The 14,799-nt window shown below is 42.4% G+C and overlaps 1 protein-coding gene across 1 annotated transcript in view; it reads right to left on the reverse strand.

The window, feature by feature from the left end:
* The window catches only part of upb1 (ureidopropionase, beta), a 155,173-nt gene that overhangs the window by 43,516 nt on the left and 96,858 nt on the right, over positions 1–14,799 (reverse strand). The gene's annotated exons all lie outside the window — the stretch shown is intronic.

The raw sequence follows: 14,799 nt of genomic DNA on the forward strand, positions 1-14,799 counted from the left end.
TTTAACATTTTGGAAGGATAGGAAGAATGGAAAAGGAGGTGGGATAGCTCTTTTAATGAAGGATGAGATCAGTACAGTAGTGAGAAATTATCTTGGTTCAGGAGATCAAGATGTAGAATCAGTTTGGTTGGGGATAAGAAATAGCAAAGGGAAGAAGTCAGTGGTGGGGGTGGGATTAGTTTATAGGCCCCCTGACAGTAATCACAGTCCCAGCAAAAGGCATGCCATATTCATAATTTAAACATGGACTATGCTCGTATGGAAACTTCTGGAACTACCTTTACTTATTTAAAGATAAGATCATAAGACATAGGAGCAGAAATTAGGCCATTCGGCCCATCGAGTCTGCTCTGCCATTCAATCATGGCTGATAAGTTTCTCAACCCCATTCTCCAGCCTTCTCCCCGTAATCCCTGATCCCCTTACCAATCAAGAACCTATCTATCTCGGTCTTAAAGATACTCAATGACCTGGCCTCCACAGCCTTCTGTGGCAATGAATTCCATAGATTCTCCACTCTCTGTCTAAAGAAGTTTCCCCTCATCTCTGTTCTAAAAGGTCTTCCCTTTACTCTGAGGCTGTGCCCTCGGGTCCTAGTCTCTCCTAGTCATCTTCCCCATGTCCACTCTCTTCAGGCCTTTCAGTACTCTGTAAGTTTCAATCAGATCCCCCTTCATCCTTCTAAGCTCCATCGAGTATAGATCCAGAGTCCTCAAACGTTCCTCATATGTTAAGCCTTTCATTCCTGGGATCGTTCCTGTGAACCTCCTCTGGATCCTCTCCAGGGCCAGCACATCCTTCCTGAGATACGGGGCCCAAAATTGCTCACAATATTCTAAATGTGGTCTGACCAGAGCCTTATAAAGCCTCAGCAGCACATCCCTGCTTTTATATTCCAGTCCTCTCGAAATAAATGCCAACTTTGCATTTGCCTTCCTAAACACCGACTCAACCTGCAAGTTAACCTTAAGAGAATCCTGGACTAGGACTCCCAAGTCCCTTTGCACTCCAGATTTCGGAATTCTCTCCCCACTTAGAAGATAGTTTATGCCCCTATTCTTCCTTCCAAAGTGCATGACCTCACACTTCCCCACGTTGTATTCCATCTGCCACTTCCTTGCCCATTCTCCTAACCTGTCCAAATCCTTCTGCAGCCTCCCCACCTCCTCAATACTACCTGTCCCTCCACCTATCTTTGTATCATCTGCAAACTTAGCCAGGATGCCCTTAGTTCCTTCATCTAGATCATTAATGTATAAAGTGAAAAGTTGTGGTTCCCAACACTGACCCCTGCGGAACTCCACTAATCAGCGGCCGCCATCCTGAGAAGGACCCCCTTATCCCCACTCTCTGCCTCCTGGCAGACAGCCAATCTTCTATCCATGTTAAGACAGCTGCCAAGGGGGTCAGGTGACCTCTGTAATTTCAACACAGACTATCTAGCTTCCGGTAAGTGCTGAATTGAATCATAATGGGTGGGGCTCACCCCCTTGAATGGGCATGCCTAGACAGCACTCCTCTGCGGAATTCACGTCTGATATTACTCCAAAACACACTCAACGGACTCCTAGACTCTTGAGTCTCCAGGTTTGCAATGTAACAAAGAAAAGCTGACCAGACCTGTTAACCACAAGTTAAGTGTGAAAGATCACCATCTACCTTCTACTGTATATCAATGGCCATTGACTATGTGACTGAAACTGATCCTCTGATACTGAAATCCTTTTATCTCAAAACTCAGAAGAGACCTGGAGCAGAATTTTACATCCATGGGCGGGCGTAACATTGAGATGGTGTTGGGCGAGCGTAACCTTGCTGGATTGATTATTTTAAATTTAAAATCTATTTTGGACTGTTGCTTTAAAGGGGGTGTGTTGTGGGAGTCATGCTAATTAAGAATTTTGGGATTTGTTATAATATCAAGTAACTGTAATCTTATGTATATGTGTTTGAATTATTTTCTTTTGTTATTAAATGTTTTAATTTAATTTTTAAAATCTCTAAAATCTCTAAAGGTGTTAGTGGCTCATTACTTCTGTATCAGTGCTCAACCCTTCTCATAATAATCACAAATTGCAAAACCACTGTGATAGCGTGACCAAGTTTCCCTTGTGGATTTGATCCGCCTGGCACATACCACTTGCTGCATCATAAAATTGGGGGCTTGTCTGGGATTTTAAAAATTCCTTGATTGGCTTGCAGTTTGTGAACCTTAAGGCTATGGGAATGAGAAGAAATTAATGACTTGGTAGTTTTTAGTCAAGCATGGGAGGAGCATTTACAACATCTGAAAGAACTGTTTGATTGAATGCAAGAAGATAACTTGGCTGAGTGAATTTGCAAATGTGCAAGTTACATATCTAGGCCATACTATTAGACATGGTAAGGTGGCTCCAAGAGATGTAAAAGTGAAAGCCATCGTGAATTTCCCAGTGCCTACAACAAAATGAGAAGTTTTGAGATTTCTGGGCATGAGTGAATTTCACCAAAGTTTGTACCAAATTTTAGCAGTGTGGTTGCTCCATTGACTGAACTACTGAAAAAGAACTGGAAGTTTCAATGGCCACAGGAGTGTCAGAATGCATTTAAAAGTTTAAGAACTGTGTTGACTACTACGCCAGTTTTGCCAGTGCCTAATTATGCCAAGCAGTTTAAGTTGGCGATTGATGCAAGGTATTGGTACTGTATTACCACAAGAAGATGAAATTGGAATTGAGAAGCCAATAGGATATTTTTCACGAAAAATGATACAACAGCCATGAGTGCCTGACTTAATGACCTGCTGAACAGTCTACTCTTTGCATTAACCCTAAGAATCCAAACATCGCGTCTTGACATTCAATGACATTCGCTGAATCTCCCACTATCAACATCCTGGGGATTACCATTGACCAGAAATGAATTGGACTAGCCATATAAATACTGTGGCTACAAGAGCCGGTCAGAGGCTAGGAATAGTGCGATGGGTAACCTATCTCCTAACTCCCAAAGCCTGCCCACCATCCACAAGGCACAAGTCAGGAGTGTGATGGAATACTTCCCACTTGCCTGGATGAGTGCAGCTCCTGCAACACTCAAGAAGTTTGACACCATCCAGGACAAAGTAGCCCACATGGCTGGCACCCCATCCACAAGTTTCAACATTCATATCTCCATCACTAACACACAGTGGCAGCAGTGTGTAGCACCTAGAAGATGCATTGCAGCAACTCATCAAGGTTCCTTTGACAGCCCCATACAAACATACTAATTAGGAGCACGAGTATGCCATTTGGCCCCTCATGCCTGCTCCGCCATTCAATAAGATCATGGCTGATCTGAATGTAACCCCACATTCCTGCCTACCCTCAATAACCTTTCACCCTCTTGTTAATCAAGAATCTACTTAGCTCTGCGTTAAAAATATTCAAGACTGGGCTTCCACCGCCTTTTGAGGAAGAGAGTTCCAAAGACTCAAAACCCTCAGAGAAATTTTTTTTCCTCCTAACATGTCTTAAGTGAGTGGCCCCTTATTTTTAAATAGTGACTCTTGTTCTAGATTCTCCCACAAGAGGAAACATCCTCACCACATCCACCCTCATGATCTTAAAGGTTTCAATTAAGTCACCCCTTACTCTTCAAAATTTCAGTGGATACAAGCCTAACCTGTCCAACCCTTTCTCATAAGACAACCCGCCCATTCCTCATATTAGTCTAGTAACCCTTCCCTGAACTGCTTCTAATGCATTTACATCTTTCTTTAAATAAAGAGACCAGTCCTGTACACATTACTCCAGATGTGGTCTCACCAATGCCCTGTACAACCAAAGCATAATCTCCCTACTTTTGTATTCAATTCCCCTCACAATAAATGATAACATTCTATTAGCTTTCCTAATTACCTGCTATACCTGCCTTTTGTGATTCATGCACTAGAATACCCAGATCCCTCTGAATCTCAGATCATTTAGATAATAAGCTTCTTTTTTATTCTTCCTGTCAAAATGAACCATTTCACATTTGCCCACATTATACTCCAGTTGCCAGATCTTTGCCCTCTCACATAACCTATCTATGTCACTTTGTGGCCTCTTTACGTCCTCTTCACAATTTACTTTCCTGCCTATCTTTGTGTCATCAGCAAATTCCTTTGGTCCCTTCATCCAAGTCATTTATATAAAATGTAAAAAAATGAGGCCCCAGCACTGATCCCTGTGGCACACTACTCGTTTTATCTTGACAACCAGAACAACCATTTATGCCTATTCTCTGTTTCCTGTTAGCCAACCAATCTTCTATCTATGCCAATATGATACCCCCTACACCATGAGCTTTTATTTTCTGCAATAACCTTTGATGTGGCACTTTATCAAATGCCTTCTGGAAATCTAAGTACAGTACATCCACGAGTTCCCCTTTATCCAAAGAACATCGAACTTCAATAAATTGGTTAAACATGATTTGCCTGATTGCCTTGAATTTTTCTAAGTGCCCTGCTATTACGTCTTTAATAATAGCTCCTAACATTTTCCCAATGACAGATGTTAAGCTATCTGGTCTGTAGTTTCCTGCTTTCTGTCTCCCTCCCTTTCTGAATAAACGAATAAAAGTTATATTTGCTATTTTTCAATCTAATGGAACCTTCCCCGAATCTAGGGAAGTTTGAAAAATTAAAACCAATGCATCAACTATCTCACTAGTTACTTCTTTCAAGACCTTAGGGTGAAGTCTATCCAGACCGGGGGATTTGTCAGCCCGCAGCTCCAACAATTTGCTCAATACCACTTCACTGGTGACTGTAATTATCCCAAGTTCCTCCCTCCCATTTGCTGATTTGCAGCTATTTCTGGGATGTTACCTCAAAGGTAATAATTTCTGCAAATTGGTCTAGGACAAATAAGGTTAGAGAAATGAATGTGTGGCTCAAAGACTGGTGTAGGAGAAGAGGGTTCCAGTTTGTGGGGCACTGGCACCAGTACTGGGAAAGTGGGATCTGTACCATTGGGATGGTCTACACCTGAACCATGCTGGGGCTGGTGTCCTCACAAGCCACATAGTTAGGCAAGTAGAGAGCATTTTAAACTGAATAGGGGGCAAGAGATCAAATTTAGGAAGATGTGGTCAACAAAGAGTAGAGGCAAGGCAGGAGAAAAAGGTAGTAATATGGAAAATGATAAACAGATCGTGACAGGAAGGGACAAAGAGTACAAATCTAAGTAAATCAGCAGATAAGGCTAGGCGCTATGAAAATAATATAAACATAAAGGACAAAAGGTTACCTCTATAATGAAGACTGAAGCAAAATACCTGTTTAATTCATCTGCCATCTCCCTACTTTCCTTTATCAATTCCCCAGATGTATTTTCTATAGGACCAACGCTCATTTTGTTAACTCTTTTCTTATTTAAATGCCTATAGAAACTCTTCCTATCCATCTTTATATTACTAGCTAACTTTCTCTTGTACCCTAATTTTTCTCTCCTTATTAATCTATTTATCATTCTTTGCTGTTCTTTATCTTCTTTCCAATATTCTTGCCACCCATCTTTGCATCATTATATGCTTTTTCTTTAAGTTGTCTTTAACTTTTTTTAGTTAACCATGGATGGTGGGTCCTTCCCTTAGAATTTTTCTTTCTCATTGGAATACAAAAGTAGGGAAGTTATGCCTCAGTTCTACAGGGCACTGGTGAGGCCACATCTAGAATACTATGTAAGGTACGGGTCATCTTATTTAAAGAAGGGTGTAAATGCATTGGGGAATGCGTGGGTTATCTTATGAGGAAAGGTTGGACAGGCTAGGCTTGCATTCGCTGGAGTTTAGAAGAGTAAGAGGCGACTTGATTGAAACATATAAGATCCTGAAGGGTCTTGACAGGGTGGATGTGGAGAGGATGTTTCCTCTTGTGAAAATTCTAAAACTGGGGATCACTGTTTAAAAATAAGGAGTCACCCATTTAAAACTGAGATGAGGTGAAATTTTTACTCAGAGGGTTGAGTCTTTAGGACTCTCTTCTTGAAAAGGTGGTGGAAGTAGAGTCTTTGAATATTTTTAAGGCAGAGGTGAATAAATTCTTGGTAAGCAAGGGGGTGATAGGTTATTGAGGGTAGGTGGAATGCAGACTTCAGGTTACTATCAGGTTAGCCATGATTTTATTAAATGACAGAATGGCCTACTCCTGCTCATTGTTCATATGTTCATATATATTCTGTGTATTCTGAAATATCCTTTTAAATGTCTGCCACTGAACCTCGATTGACATATCCCTCTACCTCAATTGCCAGTTCACTTTAGATAGCTCTGCCTTCATGCCCTCATAATTCCTCTTATTTAAAATAGTAGTCTTGGATGCACTCGTTTCCCCCTCAAAATGAATGTAAAAATGTTTTAGTTGACGGGCAATATGATCGGTGCAGGCTTGGAGGGCCGAAGGGCCTGTTCCTGTGCTGTACTTTTCTTTGTTCTTTGTAAAATTTAATCATATTATGATCGCTGCTACCTAGGGGTGCCTTCACTAGGAGGTTATCAATTAATCCTATCTCCTTGCTCAATGCCAGATCTAGTATAGCCTGCTCCCTGGTTGGCTCCAAAATGTGTTGTTCTAAGAAACTATCCCATGAACTCCTCATCTATGCCATCTTTGCCCATCTGATTTTTCCAGTCAATATGTAGACTAAAATGCCTCATTATTATTGCTGTACCTTTCTGATAAACTCCCATTATCTCTTCTTTTATGCTCTGTCCTACTGTGTAGTTACAATTAGGAGGCCTGTACACCACTCCCACAAGTGACTTCTTGCCTTCATCATTCCTCATCTCAAGCTAAACCACTTCTACATCCTGGTTTCCTGAACTTAGGTCATCCCGCTCCATTGTGCTAATACCATCATTAATTAACAGAGCCACCCCTCCACCTTTCCCTGACTTCCTGTCCTTCCTAAATGTCACATACCTTTCAATATTCAGGTTCCAATCTATGTCATCCTGTAGCCATGTCTCTGTAATGGCCATCAGATTGTACTTATTTATTTCTATTTGCGCTATCAGTTCATCTGTTTTGTTTCGAATGCTACGTGTGTTTTGATACAGAGCCTTTAGTTTTGTCCTTATATTAGTTTTGTAGCATCTAGCCTTATCTGCTGATTTACTCTTAAATTTGTACTCTTTGTCTCTTCCTGTCACAATCTGGTTATCATTTCCCATATTAATACCTGCCTCTCTCGCCTTGTCTCTACTTTTTGGTTACCATATCTTCCTAAATTTGATCCCTTGCTCCCCCCCCCCCCCCCATTCAGTTTAAAATGCTACTTCCCTAGTTATGCAACTCGCAAGGACACCAGCCCCAGCATGGTTCAGGTGTAGACCATCCCAATGGTACAGATCCCATTTTCCCCAATACTGGTGTCAGTGCCCCATGAACCGGAACTCACTCCTCCCTCACCAGTCTTTGAGCCACACATTCATTTCTCTAATCTTATTTGCCCTAGGCCAATTTGCAGAAATTATTACCTTTGAGGCTCTGCTTCTTAATTTGGTACCTAGCTCCTCATATGACGATGCAGAGCCTCCTCCCTCATTCTGCCCATGTCATTGGTACCTACATGGAACACGACCACTGGATCGTCCCCCTCCCACTTTCCAAACCTGCGACCTCTACTACCCAGAAGGACAAGGGCAGCAGATCCATCGGAACACCAACATCTGCAAGCTCTCCTCTAAGTCACATCATCCTGATTCGGAACTACGTCGGCGCTCCTGCAGTGTCGCTGGGTCAACATCCTGGAACTATCTGCCTAACATGTGTACCTACATCATATGGGCTGCAGCTGTTCAAGAGGGCGGGTTGCGGTAATTAGGGATGGGCACAAAATGCTGACCTAGCCAGTGACGCCAACATCCCATGAAATAATTAAAAAAAAAATCCTAATATCTGAACCCAGCTATCTGAACTTATCTAAACTACAATTCAAGAATGGGAAGAAGCTTCCTTCTTCACTGAGTTCTCATAGGCATGTGAATTGTTAACTATTCTTTTGGTTTAATACTTGTAGAAGTGCACAATCTTCTTTAATTGTAACTTTCTAGAGTGTGTGGTGAATGATTGACATAACGTGGATCTTTTGGGGTGAGTGTGTAAATACATAATCTTCCTTGCGTAATCCCATGTAAGTCTGCTGCTGGTACTTTTTAAACTAACCACACACTAACAGGGTTTAGAAGCACCTGTACCTTTTCAAAAATAACCACACTGATTACAGACAGAAGGGAAGAGAATTGAGGGTTGCAGTTTATCTCTCCTCCCTTGTCTGTAACAATAGCTACACCGTAGAACAGATAATATATCATGAAATAATGGGGGGCTTGTAAGGAAGAAACTGCTATAGCATGGACAATTTTAATCTTCATATAGATTGGACAAATCAAATTGGCAAAGGTAGCCTTGAGGGTGAGTTTATAGAGTGTATTAGGGTCAGATTCTCAGAACAATACCTTCTGGAACCAGCCAGGGAACAGGGCATTTTATACCTGGTAATATATAATGAAACATATTTAATGACCTTGTAGTAAAAGATCCTCTAGGCAAGAGTCATCATAAGATGATGGAATTTTACATTTAGTTGTGTGTGAGAACCCTGGGTCTGAGACTAGTGTCCTAAACTTAAATATAGACAGTAACAAAGTAAGAAGACAGAGTTGGCTAAAGTGGATGGTGAAAATAGGTTAAAAGGTAAGATGGTAGATAAGCAGTGGCAGACATTTAAGTAGATATTTCAAAACTCTCAACAAACATATTTTCCAATGAGAAAGAATGGCTCCATGAGAAGGATTCGCTTTCCATGGCTAACTAAGGAATTTAAGGAAGACCAGGCGTATAATGCTACGAAGAATAGTGATAGGACAGCAGATTGTGAAAATTTTAGAAACCAGCAAAGGATGACTGAAAAAAAACGGAGGAAGAAGTTAGAATATGAAAGTAAACTAACAGGAAATATAAAGGCAGCAAGAGCTTCTACAGCATATAAAAAAGAGAATAGCTAAAGTAAACATTTCCTCTTAGGGGGTGAGACTGGGGAATTACAATGGAAAAACAGGAAATGACGAAGGCTTCAAACAAGTATTTTGTATCTGTCTGCACAATGCTGACAAGTCCCCTCGACCTGATGGCCTGCAACCTAGGATCTCAAGGGAGGTGGCTGCATAGATAGTGGATGCATTGGTTGTAATCTTCCAAAGTTCTCTAGATTCTGGAAAGGTTCTAGCAAGTAGGAAAACTGCAAATGTAATACCTCTATTCATGAAAGGAGAGAGACAGAAAGCAGGTAACTAACTACAGGCCAGTTAGCTTAACATTTCTCATAGGAAAATTGCTGGAATCCATTTTTAAGGATGTAGTAGCAGAACATTTGGAAAATCACAATACAATCAAGCCGAGTTAATATAGTTTTGTGAAAGGGAAATCGTGTTTGAAAAATTTATTAGTGTTCTTTGATGATGTAACAAGCTGGGTGGAAAAAGGGGAACCAGTGGATGTTGTGTATTTAGATTTCCAAAAGGCATTTGATAAGGGGCCAAATAAAAGGTTACTACATAAGATAATAGCTCGTGGTATTGAAGGTAACATAGTAGCATGGATAGAGGATTAGTTAGCTAACAGGAAGGAAAGAGTAGGGATAAACGGATCATTTTCAGGTAGGTCAACTGTAACTAGTGGAATGCCACAGGGCTCAATGCTGGAGCCCCAACTTTTTACAATCTATATCAATGACTGGGATGAAGGGGCCGACTGTAGTGTAGCCAAATTTGCTGAGTATACAAAGACAGGTAGGAAAGCAAGTTGTGAGGGACAGAGTCTCAAAGGGATGTAAACATGTTTAGTGAGTTGGCAAAAATTTGGCAGATGAAGTATAATGTGGGAAAAGTGTGAGGATATCCACTTTGGCAGGGAGAATAGAAAAACAGAATATTATTGAAATGGAGAGAGATTGCAGAATGCTATGGTACAGAGGAATTCTGTACATGAATGTTGTTAAAGCAAGTAATTAGGAAGGCAAATGGGACATTGGCCTTAATTGCAAGGGAAATGGAAAATAAAAGTAGGGAAGTCTTGCTACAACTTTACAGGGCATCAATGAGACCACATCATGAGTATTTTGTGCAGTATTTATTCTTTATTTAAAGAAGGATACCCATTCATTGGAACACCTTCGGTCTATCCGCAAGCATGACCAAGACCTCCCTGTCGCTTGCCATTTCAACACTCCACCCTGCTCTCATGCCCACATGTCCGTCCTTGGCCTGCTGCGTTGTTCCAGTGAAGCTCAACGCAAACTGGAGGAACAGCACCTCATCTTCCAACTGGGCACTTTACAGCCTTCCGGTCTGAATATTGAGTTCAACAATTTTAGATCATGAACTCTCTCCTCCATCCCCACCCCCTTTCCGATTCCCCCCCCCATTTTTTTCTAATAATTTATATAGATTTTTCTTTTCCCACCTATTTCCATTATTTTTAAATGTATTTCTATCCATTGTTTTATCTCTCCCTTTTAGCCTTTTTCGAATCCTTCACCCCACGCCACCCCCACTAGGGCTATCTGTACCTTGCTTGGCCTGCTTTCTACCCTTAATTAGCACATTCCTTAGATAATATCACCACCTTCAACACCTCTTTGTCTTTTTGTCTGTGACATCTTTTGGTTATCTCTACCTATCACTGGCCCTTTATCCAGCTCGACTTGTCCCACCCCCCCTTAAACCAGTTTATATTTCACCTGTTTTCTATTTTTATTTAGTTCTGTTGAAGGGTCATTCGGACTCATAGGGAAATTGCTGGAATCCATTTTTAAGGATGTAGTAGCAGAACATTTAGAAAATCACAATACAATCAAGCTGAGTTAATATAATTTTGTGAAAGGGAAATCGTATTTGAAAAATTTATTAGTGTTCTTTGATGTTGTAACAAACTGGGTGGAAAAAGGGGAACCAGTGGATGTTGTGTATTTAGATTTCCAAAAGGCATTTGATAAGGGCCCAAATGAAAGGTTAACTGTGCTCCTCTCCGCAGATGCTGCTAGACCTGCTGAGTTTTTCCAGGTATTTTTGTTTTTGTTTTGAATTTCCAGCATCCGCAGTTTTTTGCTTTTAACTCATTCATTGGAGGCTGTTCAGAGAAGGTTTACCAGGCTGATTCTTGGAGTGAAATGGTTGTTTTATGGGAAAGGTTGAGCAGGTTGGGCCTATGCACATTGGAGTTTAGAAGGATGAAGGGTGATCTTATTGAATCATACAAGATTCTGAGGGGATTTGACAGGGTAGATGCTGGGAGGATGCTCCCTCTTGTGGGGGAAGCTAGAAATAGAGGGCACAGTTTCAAAATAAGAGGTCTCGCACTCAAGACGGAGATGAGATGAAATTTCTTTTCTCAGAGGATCATTAGTGTTTGAATTCTCCACCCTAGGGAGCTGTGGAGGCTGGGTCACTGGATTTATTCAAGGCTGAGACAGATAGATTTTCGATCAATAAGGGAGTCAAGGGTTATGGGGGACAGGCAGGAAAGTGGAGTTAAGACCACAATCAGGTCTTATTGAATGGAAGAGCAGGCTTGAGGGATCACATGGCCTACTCTTGCTCCCAGTTATTATTAGGAGTTGAAAAGTCATTTTTGAGAAGATTTTTGAAGATGGGGGTAAAATCTTCTGTTTTACTTTGGTGCAACTGAAGAGTTGAGGCTTGTTTTGTGCAGAACACAAGCCAATACCAATGGGAAACTGGAGATGACCATTTGGAAGTAGCCACAATCCTTGTCTGAGATTATTTGCCACATGGCACCTAACCAGTATCAATGGCTCCTTGCTTTGTGAAGCAGGTTTCAGTCCAGAATCTGTATACTCTGGTGCTTTCTTTAACCTAGGACACAGTTGGTGCCGACTGGCATCGGTGCTCTCGCGCTGACTGGTTGGCCATCATTTTTTCGCCTCTTGCAATTCTTTCTCATCAAATCACCAAAACTCTGAGGTTGATATGACATGCAGCAATGCCATGTTGGGATGGATGGTAAGGCAAGCACGGCTGTTGCTTGCTGTTGATGGAATGACACAAGTAGAAATTTGGGCAGGGTGTATAACAGATGACCCCTGTACAGAATCTGCTGATATTCTATCCCTGCTCAATGCAAACATTACTCCTATACTTCTAGCAGTTTCAGCAGAAACGGGTTTCTTTTCTTTTTACACAACTGCAATGCCTTTCCAGCTGATCAAAATGTACAGAAGGGATAAAAATATCACAGTTATATATGGTAGGCATTTGGGTATAAAGATTCTTGAACAGTTATCATGTGGAGTAGCAGCAAAGACAACTGCTGAGGTTTCCTGCCTGCCACATAGTGCAAGGTTAGTTGTTCAGTAAAAGGTTTAGTCTGTTTTAATGGACCTATTTAACTGCTTTCCATAAATCAAGGCACATTGAACCTTCTTTAAAGGACCAGCTACAAAATACTATTAACTACGTTAATGACTTTTGAGTTTCAAAAGTAGGGGTTATTATTCCTGACACAATAATGATTACACATAAGTGTCCCATCAGTAAGCAATCTTGGTCTTACAGTCTGCAGCTATTGTTAGTCTGAAACCAAATCCATTATGTGAAATTATTGGCTTTGGAGCAAAATTGGAATTAGAAAAGTTGATGCGTAAGCTAAGATCAAACTTGTATTCATGCAGTGATCGAATTTCTCACACACAACACGGGTGAATGCTTTTGAAAATGAAGCAAATCACTTCTATTATTGCGGGCTGGTTTGTTATATTCTACTTGCAGAAGCGGGTTCCAGGTCCTGGGTGTTAGTGGGAGTAAGGTGTACGCTGCACATAGTTACACCTGCTAGATAACTTCTTGAAATTGATAAGATAGTGCAGTCTGTGAATGGTGTGCAGCACATTGTGCTGTCGGGATGTTGTGAGTTTCTGATCTTGGCTGTGCAAGCTTACATACGGAGCAGAAATCAGGCACACCCCCACCAGGAGGCAGAAGGAGGAATGAAGAGGAAAGGAGCTAAATTGGCTTGAAGTCTCTCGTGTTATAGGGCAGCTGTTGGCAGAATTAGGAAGTGATTTGCCACTAAATGACTGTCTTTTAACCACCAGACTAAACAACACAAGCCTAACCACATACTATTCAACCTCAATTATCTATTAACTTCAGCATCAATGGTCTGGATTTTACGGGACACTGCAGTCCCCACACCGCCCAGCTAAAAAGTTAGGGGCTGGAGCCTACCTACCACCCCGACAGGTGCCCCGCAGCAAACGAACACTGAGAGCAGCGTTAATTATTTTAAGGCGAGACTTTAGCCACTATCCCAGGAGGAAGTCCCGCCTTAAAGCTGCTGGCTAATCAGATGGCTGGCTGCTCTGTAGTCCCAACAGCACCAGCCTGACATAGTGGCCACTGCTGGGATTACAGGCAGTCCCACTATGTTGAGGAGGCCAGGTAAGCCTGGGGTCAGGGATCGCAGCAAGGAGGCTGGGGGAAGTGGCTGGGTTCAAGAGGCTGGGGGCAAGGTTAAAGCGGGAATGTTCTTAGGGAAACATCTCTGTTGGGTCCAGGGAGCCCCCCTAACTCCCCACACTGAGGAGGATTCCCCCCCAACCCCATACCAGCCCACGCAGCAAAAGCTGCCAGGCTTCCTGCATGGTGTGGGCCTCTCTCAGCCATGGGCAAAATACCAGCAGGATGAAGCCCTTATGAGGCCATTAACGGCCTCAACAGACACAAGTGTGGGTGGGCCATCTGCTATCCCCCTTGTACCCCTGTAAAATTTCAGACAGGTCAGGGAAGGGTGGGTGGACAGCAGGAAGGCCGACTGCAGGATTTTACCTGCCCCTGCCCCCACCCAACCGCCTTCAAACCTGCCAGTGGGGCAAAGTAAAATTCAGCTCCATGTGCAAGCAATCCTGATGGACATTTTCTCCCCCTCATGCCCTCACAATGTCTTATGTGACCAGGTAAGTGCCTGTATTTTTCCCGAGGTTCTGAAATCACTCCATTCCTGAAGATACCAGGATTCAGTCCCACACTTACCAGCACCTTCTGGTACCTTGTCCAAATGGTGGTGGGTAGGGGTAACTTGTTGGCTGTTGTAAAGGCTGTTTGCTCCCTCTCTAAGAGTTCTGGAAGCTTGTATGGTTGAACATAAAGGCTGGAATTTTCCAGTCCCCTGGGCTGGGGCTGGCGAGCCATTAAAACCTCTGTTCGCATCGGCGGGACCGGAAACTTTGGAAAATTCCGGCCATAACTATATACATATCCCAAGTACTGCCACACATGGGTGCTGCCTCCATGATGGCTCCTTCCAAACTCTTCTCCACAGTCTACTATCATGTGACTCTCTATATCATACCATGGGTGGTACTGTTCTCCAGCCTCACATTAACCCTTACTCTGCCAAACACCCTCATACTACAATGGCATGCTGCTTTGCCTTAAGGACATAAGGATACTGGCTGCCTTTCACCAACTAATGCACCTCCTCCCCATCCAAGATGCACTGCGGTTAATCAGCACAAACGCAGACTGAACCTGATCTCCAGGGTCTCTATGACCCAGTTACAACATCAACTGCACCATCAGAGGAGCACCTTTCTAATTCTCCCCAACCTTCCTGAACATAGTGTGGGTGCGAAAGCAAAAAACTGACTCCCTGAAAGGAGTGGAAATCACCTGGCAATTCCTCTCTCTTCTATCCCTATTTCTTTCCTGCTGAGGAATAATGCCTGAACCCCACTTCGCACCACCCACAGCAGCAACAAAGAGTAGACA

The sequence above is a fragment of the Carcharodon carcharias genome, chromosome 13 (genome assembly GCF_017639515.1).
Source record: "Carcharodon carcharias isolate sCarCar2 chromosome 13, sCarCar2.pri, whole genome shotgun sequence".
NCBI lineage: Eukaryota > Metazoa > Chordata > Chondrichthyes > Lamniformes > Lamnidae > Carcharodon > Carcharodon carcharias.